At 39.3% G+C, this 16,246-nt stretch overlaps 1 long non-coding RNA gene across 1 annotated transcript; it reads right to left on the bottom strand.

Moving 5' to 3' along the window:
- Positions 1-450: 450 nt before the first annotated feature.
- On the bottom strand, positions 451-14,795 carry LOC147000018 (uncharacterized). Its single transcript, XR_015046268.1, has 4 exons — positions 14,741-14,795; positions 13,130-13,264; positions 1,029-1,098; positions 451-486 (listed from the first exon to the last, which is right to left on the bottom strand). It is a non-coding gene; the product is annotated as an uncharacterized LOC147000018 (long non-coding RNA).
- Between the last annotated feature and the right edge of the window lie 1,451 nt (positions 14,796-16,246).

Here is a 16,246-nt window from a genome sequence, read left to right as displayed (position 1 = left end):
GGCTCCTAAAATGCTTAATGCTGGTTTTGCTCATTTCCGTACAACAAGAAATTGGGTTTCTTGCTCACTTTACAATCTGAAGTTGATTTGGAAAACTGCACAAACTAACATTTCATTTGAGAGGCTTATTGCAGAGTTTTGTTTGTTTGGTAGTTTTTTTGTTAATTTGTTGGGTTGGTTGGGTTTTGTTTTGTTTTTGTTTTTTTCTTTTTTTGTTTTGCCCACTGAAGATGAAACTCATAACTTTTACATGGTATTTTACCACTGAGCTACACCTTCAGCTAATCATTCATTCTGAATGTTGGTTGAGAAGTCATCTCATATGGGTTTTAAAGAGAACTACAATTACTGTGAAATCTAAAATTATCCCCTATGGTATAGGGGTTATAGAGATCTGATTCCCTCTTCTGACCTCTTCAAAATCCAGGCAAATACCTCCAAAAACACATACCTCCAGATTTATCCAACATACTGTCTAGTTCACCTCTGTTAAGAAAGGAATATAAAAATTAATGTAAGAAATATTGTGAACTGGTAGGACATTTTTCTTCCCCACAGAAACTTTAAACAGAACCTTCTTTTAATTATTTATAATAAATATATGTTTGGTTCGGAACAAATGACATATACATATAAAATACATGGTGGACTACCAAAGTGAACTTGCATGACTTACTTTTTACAATTCATACATTTACACCCCACAGTAGTTTATTCATACCTCTACGACTCTTGCTGAGACCCTTCTTCTTCCCAGTTGGCCACCCTCTTATTCTTTTGATGTTTTTCCTTTTCTTTTTGTGTTTATCTGGGAAGATCTCATGCAGGTGGTCCTACTGTATGAGTTGCTATGTGTTTGTGATCACAATGTCTCAAGGACCTCAATCTGGGCTTGAACACAACATATAGCAGTGTCTGACTTTGAATTGTTCATCTTCCTGAATCTACTTCTCCAGTGAAGGGATCACAAACACTACTTATGAAGTACTCTATTGAACTCTATTGAAATATTCTATTGAAAATTTTACCCCATATCTCCATCCTTTTTTACGTGAGTCGATATATTCTCATCTTTGTCAAATGTTGGGCTCTTCTTTACTGTATTGACAAGAGAAAATAGAATCATTTGAATGGATGCTATATAAGTAATAGTTAATAATGTACTAACGATTTGAATTTCTCAAGAAACTGCCCATGTGAGTTTTTGAAAGAGATTTTAGAAAGGAAATAATTACATCGATGAAATCCAGGACACAAAGAGATGATGAATTTAAGGATAATAGGTATCGATGAAAAGTAATTTTTCCAAACTATAGGGACAGTGAGTATATTCATCAAAATTATAGAAGAAAATTTCCCTAATCTAAAAAAAGTGTTTCCCGTGAATATACAAGAGGCCTACAAAAATCCAAATAGTTTAGACCAGAAGAGAAATTCCTGCTATCATATAATAATCCAAACATCAAATGCAAAAAAAAAAAAAAAAAAAAAAAAAAGAACAGAAAGAAAGAATATTAAAAGCAATATGGGAAAATTCAAGTAACTTATAAAGGAAGACTTATCAGAACTATACCTAACTTGACCTCAGAGACTATGAAAGCCATAAGATCCTGGGCATATATCATACAGAAATGCCAGCCAAGGCTATAATACACAGCAAAAATATCTTACCATATGTTGAGAAAAGAAGGTATTCCATAAAAAAAATATTTACACAATATTTTTGAACAAACCCAGCCCTCCAAGGGATAATAAAGGGAAAACTCCAATATAAGGAGGGAAATTACACTCTCGAAAAAGCAAGATATTTATCTTGAAGCAAACATAAAAGAAGATAGCTACATGAAAAAATTCCACCGAAATATCAGGAAGCAACAAAGACTTTTCCTTAGTATCTCTTAATATGAGGGGATTCAATTCACCAATAAAAAGACATAGACTAACAGACTGGATGTGTAAGCAAGACCCATCACACCAGAAACAAACCTCAGGGACAAAGACAGATATTACTTCAGAGTAAAAGGCTGGAAAACAATTTTCCAAGCTAATGGTCCAAAGAAACAAGCTTGAGTAGCAATTCTAATATCAAATGAATTTGATTTTCAACCCAAAGTTATCAAAAAAGACAAGGAGGGACACTTCATATTCATCAAAGTTAAAATTTACCAAGATGAACTCCCAATTCTGAACATTTATACACCAAATGCAATGGCATTCACATTCCTATAAGAAACTTTAGTAGAGCTCAAATCACACATTGTACCCAAGACAATAATAGCGGAACTCCCCTCCCTCATTAATAGACAGATACTGGAATCAAAAGTTAAAAAGGGACTCAGCGAACCTAACAGAAGTTATGAAACAAATAGATTAGTTAATATCTATAGAACATTTTACCCTAAAACAAAATGATGCCCATTCTTCTCAGCACCTCATGATGCCTTCTCCATATAATCAGTCCCAATACATGCCTTAACAGATATAAAAATGTTGTAATAATCCCATGCATCCTACCTGATCACCAACGACTAAGGTTGATTTTCAATAATGTTATAAATAATTGAAAACACACATAAACATAGTAGGTGAACAACAATATAGTGAGTGATAACTTGGGCAAGGAGGAAATAGAAATAAATTTAAGACTTTTTAGAGTTTAATGAAAATGAGTCTGCAACATACCAAAAGTTATGGGACACAATGAAAGCAGTTCTAAGAAGGAAACTCATAGCTATGAATGCCTCCAAATAAAAATTGACAGAGGATACAGGAGTAGGTTGACAGCACACCTAAACATTCTAGAACAAACGGAAGTAAATTCACTCAAGAGGAGTAGAAGGCAGGAAATAATCAATCTCAGGGTTGAAATCAACCAAATGGAAACAAAGGAATTCTACACACACACACACACACACACACACACACACACACACACACACACACACACTCACAAATCAAACAAATTAGGAGCTGATTCTTTGAGAAAATCAAGAAGATAGATAAAATATTAGCCAGACTAACTACAGGGCAAAGGGACAGTAACCAAATTCACAAAACCAGAATTGAAAAGGGAGCCATAACAACAGAAACTTAGGAAATCCAGATCAAATCTTATTAAACAAGCATGTATTCAAAAAAAAAAAAAATAAAAATAAGGAAATAAGGAAAAAATGCACACTTATCTAGACAGATAATAGGTACGAAATTGAAATCAGGATCAGATAAATCCTGTAATTACTCCCATAACCCCTAAAGAAATAGAAGCAGTCATTAATAGTCTCCCAACCAAAAAAAGCCCAGGATCTGATGAACCCATCAGATTTCTATCAGATCTTCATGTGTGAGACCCCGACTTAGAGCGTTTCTCCCTAGAAGGTAAAGCCCCTGGACTTTCCCCAAGCTTGTTTTCCCTAATCTCTAAACATACTGTTAGAAAGAAGCTCTTTGTTCACTATAGCCTGCAAAAAGCCTTTTTTGTTTCTGAGCCTTACAGCCAGAGATGTGATAATTGTAATTTTACAAAGGACATCTGGGCAGAGAAGAACACTCCTCCCAACTCTTCCCATCTCCTCCCAACTGCACCCAGTTCCTCCCAACTCCTCCCAACTCCTCCCAACTCTACCCACCTCCTCCTAGCTATCCTCCCATCTCTTCCCAATTCCTCAGCTAGCTGTTAAAAGCCCCCCACTGTCACCACCCGGGGTTGAAATCCCCACCCTGTACGGTAGAAGGACTTCATCCTCAGCTAGCTGATAATAAAACGTCTTGTAGTTTGCATCAGGTGTGATTATCTCTCCAGTTTGCTGTCCAGCTCATTCCGGCACATGAGTGGAAGCCCAACTTCGGGAGTCTTACATGTGCGTTCTCATACACCAGGAGGCCTACCCCAGTTCTCAGAGACCCCACTTGGAGGTAGGATCCTGTCTTTGCTATGTCTTTGTCTGTCGGCTGTGTTTGAATTCAGCATTATGGTTTGCAGTTGTCTGCACTCCTGAGAGCAAAGACCTCCCTGTTCTGGATGGAGGGCAGCGATATTGACAGACATGTTAGTCATAACTGCTTGCTGCACTGGGAGACGTCCCAGGAGGTCTGAGGGAGATCCAGGGATGCATGGAGATCTCCATTCGAGGTGCCAAATGAGAGTGTGCTCACTTGGCTGTCTGTTTCTGTTACTGGGTGCCAAGTGAGCATGTGCTCACTCAGCTGTCTGTTTCTGTTTATATATATATAGTGTTTGTCTCCCTTTATGTGACTCTGATGATGGGACAGACTATTAGCACTCCTCTTGGACTGACTCTTGAGAATTGAACTGAAATTACGACTTGGATTCACAGTCTGTTTGTAGATGTCAGAAAGAGATTTTGGAGAACTTTCTTCTCAACGAAATGGCCGGCTTTTGGTGTTAGTTGGCCAACAGAGGGCACTATTGAACTGATTGTGATTTCTGCAGTTAAAGATGTTGCACAGAAGAGACTAGGGTCTCAACCAGAACAAGCACCCTACATTTGCATCTCGGAAATTTCCGCGCAGGAAGCCCCCCCTGACCCCATCTTGGTTGAAGCCTTGGGTTCAGAAGAAAAAGCTGGACTCCCGAGTCCTAGCTTTCCACCACTCACCAAAAAAAACAAAACAAAACAAAAAAAAAAAACCAAAACAACAACAACAACAAAAAAAAACAAAAACAAAAACAAAACCCTAAGATAAATATGTTGGGGGGTGAACTGCAACCCTTGGCTCCTCCCAAGATCTATCCATAGATAGAAGAACCTCCAGAATATTGTAACACCACATCCTCATATCACTAACCGGTCTCTCCCAGATACCTCACCAGGGTACCACTGGAAACACGGGGGAGGGACCAGCTGCTGGAACACAAGACAAATGAGCATGGAGCCCAGAGAGACCAGACTCAACAACCTTGCTGACTTTAGTTACTTATGGCCTACTCCAGCAGACCCCGGAACTGCAGCCTCTTCATTACTGGTCTTTTTCCTTCTCTGATGTCTATAATTGGAATGCAAATCATGCTGCCTTCTCTGAAAACCCCTCTACCCTTATGAAATCTCTCATGTTCTCTCATCAGACCACTTGGGATGACTGTCAACAGCTTTTAAGGGTTATTTTTATCACACAGGAGAAGAAAAGGATTCTGCTGGAGGTAAGAATGAATGTGCTGGGGGCAAATGGATGGCTGACACAACTTCCAAATGAAATAGATGCATGCTTCCGCCTCTGACACATACTGACTGGACCCTAACAGGCCTGAAGGTAGTGAGCAGTTGACAGTTTGGCGCAGGGATACATTACCAGGAATGAGAGGAGCTGACAGACAACCCAGCAATGTGGCCAAGGTAAGAGGGATCCTACAAGAGGAAAAGGAGCTACCAGCAGAGTTTCTAGAGTGCCTCTTAGAAGCATACAGGCATTACACTCCCTGTGACCTTATGTCAGAGAGCCAGCAGGCCTCTGTGGCCATGGCTTTCATTGGGCAGTCTGCTTCTGCCATTAGGAGAATGTTACAGTGTCTCCAGAGTCTGTAAACATTATCTTTGCAAGATCTGGTTAAGGAGGCAGAAAGTGTACCATAAGAGAGAGACTAAAAAGAAATAGCAGAAAGAGAATAGAGAGCAGCTGAGGCAAGAGAAAGTAGATGAGATGGAAGGCAGGCAAGAATTTTAAATAGGATTTTGGATACATTTGCAAGTGATAAGGAAGTTTATAAAAAAGTTGGAGGGAGAAGGCAGACAGGGTACCTGGGCAACACAGGGCCAAAAAGACCTCAAAACTCGATAGGACCTTTACGACCACCTCTACATAAGGACCAATATGGGTACTTTAAAGAAAAGGGACACTGGGCAAGAGACTGTGCCATGAAAGAGACAGATATCAGAACAACTAAGTCCTTACTCCAGAGGATGATGACTAGGGGATATGGGGCACAGACCCATTCCCTGAGACTAGTGTAACCCTAACTGTGAAAGAGACCCCTACGGCTTCCCTTCTTGATATCAGAGCAGTTTTTTCAGTCCTGACAAAGTCACTGGAGAAATTGAGTAACCAGAAAAACGAAGTAATTGGGGCTACTGTTCAGAAACCATTCTCGCCTTGGGTGGTAGCACACGCCTTGAATCCCAGCACTTGGGAGGCAGAGGCAGGCGGATTTCTGAGTTCCAGGCCAGCCTAGTCTACAGAGTGAGTTCCAGGACAGCCAAGGCAACACAGAGAAACCCTGTCTTGAAAATACACACACACAAACAAAAAGACAGAAACCATACTCTTGGACCACTGATAAGAAAATTAATCTAGGAGTAAGCCAAGTAACTCATTCCTTCCTCATCATTACTGAATGCCCCACCACATTGTTGAGAAGAGACATAGTAGCAAATTTAAAAGTCCAAATAAGCTTTTCTTTTGAAGGAACTTCAATCCCTTGGCAAGCCTCTATCTCTATAATTTGAACTTTAAAATTAGAAGAAGAATATAGATTACATGAGCCTCAATCCCTGTCAAGAAAAGTATTAGAAGGGACCAGGTAAGGGAGATATCCTAAATGCTGGGCAGAGACTTGGGATATAAGAGAGACAAAGAGGGTGCACCCCATCCTTGTGACACTGGAAACTGATACAACAATACCCCATGAGCAAAGAGGCCCAAGAGGGCGTCAGACCTCACGTTCATAGTCTCTTAAAACTTGGTGATTTGGTCCCTTGTCAGTCTTCCTGGAATACTCTGTTGCTACCAGTTAAAAAGCCAGGCTTTGCCACCCTGGCACTCTCTACCATACCCCCTTCGACTTTGACTTAGACTGTGACTTTCTCATGGACCCCCAAACACCGGAAGCCTTTAAAGAGATTAAAAAATCTTGCTTAGTGCATCAGCTCTAGTCCTGCAAGACCTGACCTAGCCTTTCATTCTCTATGTAGACCAAACAGCAGAAATAGTGAGATGGGTCCTGACCCAAGATCTGGGGAAATAGAAACGACCTGTGGCCCAATTGTTAAAAAAAAAAAAAAAATAGACCCAGTGGCCAGTGGATGACCATCTTGCTTAAAAGTTATCGCTGCTGCTGTGTCAGAATTTCTGAAAGAGGCTGACAAACTGACTCTAGGTCAATGAACTATAGTATTAGCCCCTATATCACATGCCTTAGAAAGCATCATTAGACAGCTGCCTGATTGCTGGATGACTATTGCTCACAGGACCCATTAACAGAGCCTTTAACTGACTGAAAGAGTATAGTTTGCACCCCCTCCTATCCTGAATACTGCCACTTTGCTGCAGGAAGCTGACGACTTCCTACAAGTGCACCAAGGTATAGACATCCTGGCAGAAAAAAACTGAAATTAAGAAAGACCTCACTGACCAGCCATGGTCAGGCTGCCCTAACTGGTACACAGATGGTATCTGCTTTTTGGTTGAAGGTAAAAGAAAAGCTGGGGCAGCAGTGGTCAATGGAAAAAAAAAAAAAAAAACAAAACAAAACATCGGGGACAGCAACTTGCCTGAAGGAATGACAGCCCAGAGAGAAGAGCTAATCACACTCACCTAAGCCTTGCAGCTGGCCAAAGAGAAAAACATCAATATCTACACAGACAGCAAGTATGCGTTCACCACTGCTCACATACATGTGGCAATCTATAGAAAACAGGAGTTACTCACATCTGATGGGAAAGATATTAAAACTAAAAAAGAAATCTAGAACCTATTAGAAGCCAAACACTTTCAAAAAAAAACTAACTGGCCATCATACATTGCACCCATCTCCAAAAAGGTCATGATGCCATAGTGAAGGAAAATCAGATGGCTGACTTTGCTGCCAAACATGCGGCCCTAGGAAAAAAAAATAAAGAACTTAAAAACCATTATAAACTCAAAGACGCAGGCTTGGACTACAGTCTAGAAGATCAAGAACAGAAAAAAATACCTGAGATATGTGTATATACTACCCAAGGAGTGGCTAAGACCCAAGATGGTCACTGGATCCTGCCCACCAGAGAATGGTTACAATATGTAGCCAATCTACACAGGCTCCCCCACTTGGAAACTTAGAAGCTAAAAAAATTGTTAAGAGCTCAAACTACTATGTTACTAGATTGCCAGATGTTGCCCAGGAGTTTGTTATTGAATGCCAAGCCTGTGCCCTCACCAATGTCAGGCACCAGAATAATGCTCCCCAGAGGGGGGTTAAGAGGTGACGGCCTGGTACATTCTGAAAAGTAGATTTTACTGAAGTTAATTTCGCCAAGTACAGTAATAAATATCTATTACTTTTTATAGACACCTTTTTAGGCTTGGTCGAAGCCTTCCCCACTAAGAAGGAGACCGACAATGTTGTGGCAAAGAAGATATTAGAGGAAATGTCCCCATCATTTGGCATCCCTAAGGTACTTTCATCAATCAAGTGCCCCTCCTTCTTTGCCCAGGTAAGTCAAGGGTTAGCCAGAAAATTGGGGATCGATTGGAAGTTACATTGTCCCTATAGACCCCAGATATCAGAACAGGTAGAGCAGATGAATAGAGAATTAAAAGAAACCTTGACTAAATTGGCTTTAGAGACATTGTGCGTATGGAACACCACAGGGAAATTTAAACTTACACCCTTCCAACTCCTCAATTGGGGACCACCTTCCTTAACAGAAGCAGGGGAAAGTTTGACCCTGATCTTCCTTTTTCTGAACCCCTGCTAGCTCGATTATAGACCCTAGAACTGGTCAGAAGAATGCCTTGGAATTGCTGAAAAAAAAAAAAAAACAAAAACAAACAAACAAACCAAAAAAAAAAACAAAAACAAACAAACAAACAAAAAACACCTACCTGCTGTTTATGGCAAGCCCCACCACCGCTACTCCAGCATGTGCTGGGCTCCTGCATCCAGCCCACCATGGCTCACTGGCCCAGTGCTGCTCACATTCACCAGGCAGTGCACAGGAACCTCCTCTCTCCCTCGTACCACGGCAAGAGAAACTTTTGTCTCATTCAAGTGCATTTTGAGGCTCTCAAGGTTACAAATCCTAGAGCTGTGACCTCATGTTGGCTTTGTTTGGCAGCTGGGCTAGCGGTTATTTTTCCTAGTTTTAAGATTAGGACTATGTACTAGAAGAAGTGGGGAATGTGAGACTCCAACTTAGAGCGGTTCTCCCTGTAAGGTAAAGCCCCTGGATATTCCCCAAGCTTGTTGTCCCTGATCTCTACAAATGCAGTCAAAAAGAAGCTGTTTGTTATTTATATCCTGCAAAAAGCCTTTTTGTTTCTGAGCCTTACAGCCAGAGATGTGATAATTGTAACTTTACAAAAGACATCCGGGCAGAGAACAACATTCCTCCCAACTCTTTCCAACTCCTCCCAACTCTTCTCCCAACTCCTCCCATCTGTCCCCAACTCCTCTGAACTTTCATCCCAATTCCTCAGCCAGCCGTTAAAAGCCCCCTTCTGTCACAGCTCAGGGTCAAACTCCCCTGCCCTGCATGGTGGAAGGAGTTTGTCCTCAGCTAGCTGATAATAAAACCTCTTTCTGTTTGCATCAGGTATAGTTTTCTCTTGAGTCATTGGGGTGCTGGCCAGCTCATTCCGTGACTTGAATGGGTTTCAGTGGAGGTCCAGTTTCGGGGGTCTTACACATGGAGACCTAATACCAATATTCTTCAAACTATTATGCAAAATCAAAAGAGAAGGAATACTATTGAGTTTATTCTATGAAGCCAGATTACAATTATATTCAAATGATACAAAGACCCAATGAAGAAAGGAAACTTCAGACCATTTTCCCTTATGAATATCAAAGCAAAAATACTCAATAAAATCCTTGCAAACCGAATCAAAGAATACATCAAAACGATCATCCATCATGGTCAAGTAGGCTTCATCCGTGGGATGGTTTAATATATGGAAATCCATCAAATTAATCCACTATAGAAATAAACTCAAAGACAAAATCAACATGCTCATCTCATTAGATGCTGAGAAAGTATTTGACAAAATGCACACCCATTTATAATGAAAGTCCAAGAAAGATCAGGAATTCAAGGCCCATATCTAAGCATAAAACAAGCAATGGACAGCAAACCAGTAGCCAGCATTAAACTAAATGGTGAGAAACTTGAAATAATCCCACTATATCAGGGACTAGACAAGTCTGCCCACTTTCTCCCTACCTATTCAATATAGTAGTTGAAGACCTATCCAGAGTAATTAGACAACAAAAGGAGAACAAATGAATAGAAATTGGAAAGGAAGAAGTCAAAATATCACTATTTCCAGATGATATGATAGCATGTATCAGTGACCCAAAAATTTGCCAGAGAAATCCTAAACCTGATACACAACTTCAGTGCTGTAGTTGAATATAAAATTAACTCAAACAAGTCAATGGCCTTTTTCTACACAAAGGAAAAGCAGGATGAAAAACAAACTAAACAAAAAACAAACAAACAAACAAACAAAAAAAACACTCTTCACAATAGTCACAAATAATATAAAATACCTTGGTGAATCTAACTTATGAAGAGAAAAAATACATATGATAAAAACTTCAAATCTCTGAAGAAAGAAATAAAAAAAAAAAATCTCAGAAGATGGAAAGATAGCCCATGCACATGGATTGGAAGGATTAATAGAGTAAAAATGGCTGTCCTACCAAAAGGAATCTATTGATTCAATGCAATCCCCATCAAAATACCAACTTAATTCTTCACTGAGTTAGAAAGGGCAATTTGCAAATTCACCTGAAATTAAACAAAAACAAAAACAAAAACAAACAAAAAAAAAACAACAAAAACAACAAAAACAAAAACAAAACAAGAAAAAAACAACCCTAAGATAGGAAAAACTATCCCCAACAATAAAAGAACCTTTTGTGGAATAACCATGCGTGAACTCAAGCTGTACTACAGAGCAATTGTGATAAAAATGGCATGGTACAGGTAGAGTGATGATAGACAAGTAGATAAATGAAATAGAACTGAAGACAGAGAAATAAACCCACACACATATGGACACTTGGTCTTTGACAAAGGAGCTAAAACAATCCAGTGGAATGAAGACAGCATTTTCAAACAGTGGTGCTGGCTCAATCGGCAGTTAGCATGTAGAAGAAGCCATATTGATCTATTCTCATCTCTTGTACAATGCTCAAGTCTAAGTGGATCAAGGAACTGTACATAAAACCAGAGACACTGAAACTTATAGAGAAGAAAGTGGGGAAGAGCATGGAACATGGGAAAAGGGGGAAAATTCTTGATGAAAAGAAAAAAAAATAGCAGCAATGGCTTGTGCTGCAAGATTAAACATGGAAAAATTGAACCTCATAAAATTGCTAAGCTTCTGTAAGGTCAAGGGCACTATCAATAGGACAAAACTGCATCCAACAGATTGGGAAAAAAAAATCTTTACCAATCCTAAATAAGATAGGGGTCTAATATCTAATACATATAAAGAGATCAAAAATCTGGACTCCAGAAAATCAATTTGCCCTATTTTAAAAAACTGGGACAGAGCTAAACAAATAATTCACAACTAAGGAATACTGAATGATTTAGAAGCACCTCAAAAATATTCAACATCCTTAATCATCAGGGAAATGTAAGTCAAAATAACCCAGAGATTCCACCTCACACCTGTCAGAATGGCTAAGATGTAAAATTCAGATAACAGCAGATGCTGGCGAGAATGTGTTGAAATATGAACACTCCATTGCTGGTGGATTTGCAAGCTGTTACAACCAGTTTGGAAATCAGTCTGGTGGTTCCTCAGAAAATTGGACATAATTCTACTAGAAGATCCAGCAATAGTCCTCCTGGGCATATACCCAGAAGATGTTCCAACTTGTAATAAGTACACATGCTTCACTATGTTTAGAGCAGCCTTATGTATAATAACAAGAATCTGAAAAGAAATCAGGTGACTCTCTTTAGAAGAATCAATATAGAAAATCTGGTAATTTCTCTATAATGAATTACTATACAACTATTAAAAGCAATGATTTAATGAAATTCTTAGACAAATGAATGGATCTGGATGATATCTTCCTAAGTGAGATAACCCAATCACAAAAGGACACACATAATATGCAATCATTGATAAATGGATATTATCCCTGAATCCCAGAATGACCAAGGTAAAATTTGCAAAACCCATGAAACTCAAGAAGAAAGACTAAAGTGTGATTATGTTGTTCCTTCTTAGAATGGGGAACAAAATACCCATGGGAGGAGTTACAGAGACAAAGTTTGGAGCTTAGACTGAACGAATCCATACACTGCCTCACTTGGGGATCCATCCCATAAACAGCCACCAAACCCAGATACTATTGAAGATGCACCAAGAGCTTGGGGACAGGAGACGGATATAGTTGTCTCCTGAGAGGAACTGCCAGTGCCTGACCAATAAAGAAGTGGATGTTCATTGACATCCATTGGACTGAGCACAGGGTCCCCAAATATGGAGCTAGAGAAAGTACCCAAGGAGCTTAAGGAGTTTGCAGGAACTTAGGAGGAAAAAAAAAAAAAACATAAACTAACAAGTATCCCCACAATTCTCTGTCTGGGACTAAACCACCAATCAAAGATAAGAAATAGTGGGGCATATGGACCCAGTTGCATATGTAGCAGAGGATGGACTAGTTGGTCATCAATGGGAGGAGAGCCACTTGTTCCTATAAAGGTCCTATGCCCCAGTATTGGGAAATGCCTGGGCTAGGAATTGGGAGTGGGTGTGTTGGGGAGCAGGGGGAGAGGGGAGAGGACAGGGGATTTTTGGAAGGGAAAGTAGAAAAGGGGATAACATGTGAAATGTAAATAAAGTAAGTATATAATAGAAAAAGAAATGAAATAATTTATTTGCAGGTTTTATGAAATAAATTCATGTATGGCAAACATATTATAGGAACTATGTTCAGGTTTTTTCCTGGGGCAAAATCATAGCAAGTTATTGTTTCTCAACATATTGTGACTATAGTTTTAAGAGTAGGTATATGTGCTGCTAAAACTCGTGTATAAGAATAGATAAATATAGGTAAATTTAGAAATGAAGTCTATGAAAACTCTTAACAAAGATTTCTTCCATTTTAGGAGACTAGGTAAAGGTCTAATGAAATGCAGGACACAATTAATGCCCAACACTGGATATGCTATACCTTTAGTAAGAGACTCCTGTGAAACACTTATGTCATCTTCTTCATCATCACAGTCCAAAAGTAATAAGTAACCTTCCTTTGGTATCACCATCATTTTCTTAAGTGCCATTCTTCTCTTAAGAACTTAATAGTCCTCTTAGTTTAAAAAAAATAAAAATTAAAAGGAAAAAAAAGAACTTAGTTATCTGAATAAAAGGTATCATTTAAATAATTAAAATGACAAAAAGTCAAATAATTATCTTAGCTCAATGAAAGATCATTTCTTTTGTTTTTTAACATATAGTATTTTTAATCATTTGTCTTTATCAGAAAGTTCTGTATACATATTCAATATGGTAATGCATATATATGTGTGTGTGTGTATATACACAAATATACACATACACACATACAAACACACACACATACACACATATACCATACACACATACACACACATATATATATATATATATACTTCCCCGGAACATTTTCTCCATGTACCATGTATCCTTTTTATCATGTCCCTTTCCCTCACAACTTGTTTCAAAAACTTCTTTAACTTATTAAAAAAAAAAAAAAAAAAACTCCTTCAGAATCAAAGTTAACGATCTGCCATTTCTCAGTTTAAAAAAGACATAACCTGGCCACACTTCAATATGTGATTCCTCTCCTCCTTCCAGAAAACGATGAGCAAAATTTGTTCGCCTGTAATCTTTGAGGCATCTGAATTTTGGTCGTATCTCCCATACATTCTTTTTAAACAAAACATAATCAAGAAATTCTGTTTATCAGTTTATCTCAGTCTAAGGTAAACTCACAGTTCTATCCAGAAAGATAACGAACATGGTAACTTTATGTTCATATCAAAAAGGCCCAACGCTTAGTCTACAAGAAACACTCATCACCACCACCCAAACATAAAGGCCTTATATTGGAGAAAATGGGGATTTGGGGAAGCCGAGAATTTCAAACATCTGAAGATTGTAAGTTCGAGGCCAGCCCAAGACAGGACAGCCGGAACTACAAAGATAGATCCCATCCTACAGAAATAAAATTGAGAGAAAAAGCTGAACATGGTAGTGCAAGTCTTTAATCCCAATAAATGGGCAATTAAGATGGGAGGGTCCGTGGTCAGAATCCATCCCAGTTGACTTATGAATCTCTTGCAATATCTCCTCTTCTTCTTTTCATTCATTCTTCTTATACAACTCTACTGTCTGCCATGTCCATAAAGTGTATATCAAAGGAACACACCGTAGACAAGACAACGAGGAGGGAGGAATCCTCAGTGTGTTTCCAATGGATCCTGAACAGCACACAGTACAAGCGCCAAGACTTCTCACCCATGGCTCCCGGCCCCCAACACCTAGTCCTGCAGCCGGCTCTCTGATCCTATCCCAAGGCCCCAAGCTTTTCTCTTCAAAGGGTTCCCAATCCTCTATGCCCCTGACCTGTTCAATCCTCTTCCATGAATACGGTCCTCCACCTTCCATTCACCCTCAGATCCCAGAGGAAATGACTATGAGGAGGCTTTTCCTCACATAATGGCCACCTGGGCCTGAGATGCCCCACCCCGTAACACCTCAATTAACTGTCCAACAACCATGATCAGAGCCAACTATCACTTACAGATCATCTAAAAGGAGAACACCTTCCAACAGCACCCTTCCGTGCTCAGATCCTCAAAGGAAAAAAAAAAAAAAAAAAAAACACTTGTCAGGAGCCAGGCCCGGATGGAGGTCTCTAAGGACCCTTTGTGATGCCAAATGGACAAAAAAGGTCTCACCCAAGGTCTGTGCTGATTGGCTGAATATACCCTGCGCATGCTTACATGGAGTACCAGGTACCATCATTTTGAAGTGAGTTTTCAGGAGGTGGGAATAAGCTACTGGCTTTAAGACAAATTATTTCCTGTTTATAGGTTGATAAGCCCTTACAAACTTGAAAACTTGAACAAATGTGTAACATATGAAACACTGCAAATGACACTAGTTAATTTCAACTGTAGAGGCTCTTGTAAGCATTTTTGGATTTTATTTATTTATGTGCGTAAGCATTTAATGTTGTGGACTTCGGCATGTACATATGCAAACCAGAAGAGTCTATGCTGTCCTAAGAGTTCAGAAAGGAGCATCCAGAATCCCTACAACCTCTGGAACCCTCCTGTCTCCACCTTCCTAGTATTGAGCTGGATTAAAAGAGTGTGCTAGGCAGTGCAGGCCCTCTCTCTCACTTATGTGCTTAGCCTCTCAGGCCCTCTCTCTCACTTATGTGCTAGGCAGCCCAACCCTCTCTCTCACTCATACATTAGGCCTTGCAGGCCCTCTCTCTCACTTATGTGCTTGACTGGGCAGTCCCTCTCTCTCACTTATGCCTCTGTTGCATACAGAGGCTGGAAGAGAGCACTGATTCTCTGAAAATGTGACTGTGCACAAATTGTGAGCCACTATGTGGGTTCTTTGCGCCCCGTCCTCTGCATAGAACAGGTGCTTTTTTTTGTTTGTTTGTTTTTGTTTTTTGTTTTATTTATTATTATTATTATTTTTCTAAACCGGGTTTCTCTCTGTAGCCCTGATTTTCCTGGAACTTACAACAGGCTGGCCTTGAATTCAGAAATATTTGGCTTCTGCCTCCTAAATGCAGGCATGAACCACTACTGCCGAACCAAGAGATGCTCTTAATAGCTAGTTTTTCTTTTCTTTTTTTCAACTAGACTAGTGTGTATTTCAGGCATCCTAGGGCATTCTGCCCATTTACTTTCAATGTTTTCCTACTTGTATATTAGTTTTTCAAAAAGGCTATAACTTTAAAAAAGACCAAAGAGGGATATATGGGCTGGTTTGGTGGAAAGAAATGGAAGGAAGAAGTTAGGCATCATCATCATCATCATCATCATCATAATAATAATAATAATAAACAATAATAGAAACATTTTAAAGTTTTTAAGTCTATCATTATTAAAATGTGTGAGTGCTCTGTTTATGTGGTCACCTACATGACAGAAGGCGGCATCAGAACACTTTATAAATGGTAGTAAGCCACCATGTTTTTGCTGAGAATTTAACTCAGGAACTGTAAAAGATTAGCCAGTGCTCCTAACTGCTGAGCAATCCCACAAGTTCTAGAAATAGTTTT

The sequence above is a fragment of the Mus caroli genome, unplaced genomic scaffold (assembly GCF_978045245.1).
Source record: "Mus caroli unplaced genomic scaffold, Mus_caroli_1 scaffold_22, whole genome shotgun sequence".
Lineage (NCBI taxonomy): Eukaryota > Metazoa > Chordata > Mammalia > Rodentia > Muridae > Mus > Mus caroli.
The sequence above is the reverse complement of the archived record's forward strand: the minus strand, read 5'-3'. Positions and strand labels throughout refer to the sequence as shown.